Source organism: Carlito syrichta, unplaced genomic scaffold (genome assembly GCF_000164805.1).
Source record: "Carlito syrichta isolate Samal-C Ts95f unplaced genomic scaffold, Tarsius_syrichta-2.0.1 Scaffold135982, whole genome shotgun sequence".
In the NCBI taxonomy this organism is placed as follows: Eukaryota; Metazoa; Chordata; class Mammalia; order Primates; family Tarsiidae; genus Carlito; species Carlito syrichta.
In genome coordinates, this window is record NW_007080078.1 from 84,448 (window position 1) to 88,329 (window position 3,882).

Sequence of the window (3,882 nt, forward strand, 5' to 3'; positions counted from 1 at the left end):
CCCAGGCCCACGCGGTCTTCGCGCCTGTCCGTTTGCGGGGCTGGACCTGGGAGGGGGCGCAAAGCGGAGGAGACGGCGGGATCTGGGCTCCAGGCGGCGTCGTGAGGACGAGCAGGGGCGCGGGCTCGGCCGGGGAAGGAAGCGCCGGTGCCGCCCCTCGCTAGAGGACGGCGGGGACGGCCGCCTGCGGGGAGAGGCTGGCGGGCGGAGACCCCGTGACTCGCGAGCGGGGACCTCCAGCTCCTCTCGGGACGGGAAAACGCGCTTTCCTTCTTCGCCGTGAACTCGAGCCGCTGCACGTTGCCCTGGGCTCTGAGGGGCGAGTCACGCCGGGAATGGTGGCGCGTGGACGTCTGTGCCGTCCTCGTCGTGCTTTGGGGGGGATGCTAGGATTTTGCAGCGACAGTTTTCCAGCGCCAGCTTGTAGTTCAGGTGCAGGTATCGCAAAGGCTCGAGGAGAAGCGCCGTCGAGGCAGCCATGGTCGGGTCAGCGGGACGGACGGAAGTCAGTGTATTTTGAGTTGCGGGTGGGGCTCAGTCAGCCACTCAAACACGCGATGTTCCGGGAGCAGCTGAGTGTGTAAAGGGCGAGTGCCACAGAGCTTATGACAGCGAAGAAGACAGGGTTTCTCAGGGTGTTGGTGACATTAGCTTGTGGGTGTGCTTCGATGAGGATCGAGATTATTAGTGGTTTTTACGCAGCTCCCTGGCTCTTGGAGAGCTTCTTGAAACAGCCCAAGTCTTCTGCTGCTTTTCCATTCGTTGTATTTTGTTCTTTAATTGCCGTCAGAGGTGACTTTTTAGTGAATATTAGGTGCCTCGTAAAAAGTCGGTTTTGACAGAGGCGATTTTAGGTTCCTCTGAATAGAAAAAGAAAAGGCTTGGCCTTCATTTTGTCCATCTTTATCTTTTGCGATGCAGTCACTGTGTTTTGAATTGGGGAGTTCTTTGACTGTGACGTATCCAAATAGAGTCCCTAGGGCCAGTCCAGTCTTTTGACTGGCAAGCTGTTTCCCCTACCAGGCAAATTGATGCTGTTGTTGATGTTATCCTTCATTTCAAGGTCACAGTAGGATCGGGAATAGCATGACAGGAGGACTGTGACGAAAGGGAGTACTTGGCAGTTGAGCCTTGATTACCCAGAGCGCTTAATATCTTTTTTGTTGTTATTACTTCTGCATTCTTTTCTCTTTTTCAACAGACTAAAGGGACACACAGAATCAGGGATTTCCTTAAAATTCAAAATGCCTTGGAGTGGGAGTTTTTATGCTAAGTGTATGTTAATTATCTGGATTAACTTAGTTTTTGATAACAATAGTAAATGTATTGAGAAATGACTGACTAAAGTATAACAAGACTCATTTTTATTGTGAAATAGACCTGTCCAAGAGTGTGTACGGTTTCAACAGTTACAGCAAAGTGTGAAACCCCCATGCCCTCACCGTATAAGTAGAGAAGCAGAGCCTTGCCAGACCCTAGAGGCTGCTGCCCTGCTCCCTCAGTTTGCACCTGCTTCTGTCCCCTGGAAGGTAGTCAGTTCCCCGTTCTTGGGATGCCCGTTCCCTGGCCTCTCTGTAGACGTGCCGCCTGTGTGTGCGTGACTGTTTTTTAATGCTGTCACCTGTAGCCGTGCTGTGTCTTCTGTGACTTGCTGCTTTGCCCTCGTGCCCTTGCGTGGAGTTCTGAGTTGTCTGAGGTGAGAGGTGTGGGCATCGTTCTTCCAGTTCCACTGCTTTTGTGTCCGTGTGAGAACATCCTGCAGCTTGTGTGCCCATTCTGCTGCTGATGGACATTATGTGTTTCCATCTTACAGTTGTTAGAAACAGTGCTGCCATGTCGATTCTGTTCGTATCTTGTGGTGCAGTGTGGGGGGGGTCTCAAGGGTGCCGTCCCTAGGCTGGGGATCGCTGGGTCATAGACCATGGGGATGCCAGGGCTGGTATTCTTAGACTTAAATTTTCCCAGCCTGTTGGTTGGGGCAGGATCTTATTGCACTTAAATTTGCATGTCTCCGATTACCAGTGAGTTTTGAGCATCTTCATTTGTTTATTTGCAGTTCAGATTTGCTCTTTTGTAAAGGGTATGCTGAGATCTTATGCCATTTTTCTAGTGGGCTGTTTGTCCTTTTCTTAATATTTGTAGATTTGTTTTCTGGATACTTGTCCTTTCCCATGTGAATTAGAAATAAGTTCATTCTACGTATTTGTGTTCTTTATGGTGCTGTTGGATTGATCTGTCTTTTCTTTATATCTCATGTAAGAAAGTCTTTCCTGTCCTTGTGTCATGAAGATACCCTCCTATCCAAAAGTTTTCTGGTTTCGCCTTAAGCACATGGTGGTTTAATCTACTTGGAAAGAACCTGCCATGTGCGGTATGATGTGGGAGTCCAGCTTCCTTTTCTGCCATTGGGGCGACCCCTTGCTCCAGCCCCATGTTGTTGACCACTTCATTTATTCTTCACTGATCTGAAACACGACCTCTATCGTATATTAAGTTCCTGCACATACTGGGACCCTTCTCTGGACTGCTCTTCTGGTCCATTGATGACTTTGTCTCTGTGTAGATGGAGCAAGGCCCCACTTTCTTTTTCTTTTTCAGTCTTGCCTGAAGTGTCTTGACTACCCTTGGCCATTTGCACTGGTGTATATGTTTTATTTTAATTTTTGTTTTTAGAGACAGGATTTCACTCTGTCTCCCAGGCAGGGGCACAGTGGCATGATCATAGCTCCTGCAGCCCCAAACTCCTGGGCTCAAGCAATCTTCCCACCTCAGCCCCCCAAGGGCACCCAGATAACTTTTTTTCTTTTGGTAGAGGTGATGATCTCACTGTGTTGCCCAGACACAGCATACTTAGAGTCAGCTTAAGGTCGCAAAACATGGTTTGGGATATTGGCATTGCATTGAACCTGACTGCTGTTCCTTGAGCAATGTGTCTTTTCCCTTGGCTTCTTTCAAGGTCTTCTCCCTGCCTTGGTGTCCGGCAAGTGTTTGGGCGAATTTCTTCTCACTTCTCCGGTGTGGACTTCCCGAGGCTTCCTGAGTCTGCCCTGGCGGTCATTCACCTTTTCTGCGCACATTTTTGGTTCTGTAATAAACGTGGGCCTTCTGATCATTCAGCCTTTTGGAGCTGCTGGGTAGTCTGTTGCTGCTGGAGGTTCTCCCACGCGTGCTCGTTTTCTTTGGTTACTTGCTCATTCTTAGAATTTTAGCTACTGGGTGTCTTTGCTGTTTGGGCTGAGAACTGGTATCTTGGAGGAGAGTTTGTATTTGCTGTGGCCAGGCACCTGCGCATCAAGGTCACTCTAAACTCTGGAGACTTTTCTGGGGACTTACCTTGGGTCGTGTGAATTTGGTCTGCAAGCTGGGTCCAGAGCTGGCTCATGGTTCCCACTCCTCTGTGGCAGTTTCTGCCCCAACCGCTTGGGGCTGTGTATCAAAGCAGTTGATTTTCTTGTAATCAGTTGAGACAGATGGGGAAGGCGTGCCGGGGTAGGTTTATTTCTGGGTCTCCCTTACAGTGAAGTCTTGGTTTGTAGGTCAGAGGCTCTGTCTCTTTAGATGGGCTCTGAATTTTGTCTTTCATTTCCTGATTGGGCCCATGGTAGGGGGAGGGCAACAATACCAGGTGACGTGGTGTGGCAGGTCCTTTGGGAGGCAAAACAGGCTGCTGTGTTCTGTGTGTGCCCTGAGTTTCTTGCTTGAATTCAGATCTGGAATTCCTTTCTTCCTTGCTCCTTGAAATATCATGTGTCAGTGCTTCTATTCCATTTTCATGCGGTTCCTAACTAGAACAATAAAACAGGAAAAGAAAATAATGAAAAACAAAATGGCCACTTGCGATTTATAATTATTGTCTGCCTAGAAACCCAAGAGCGCGGCACT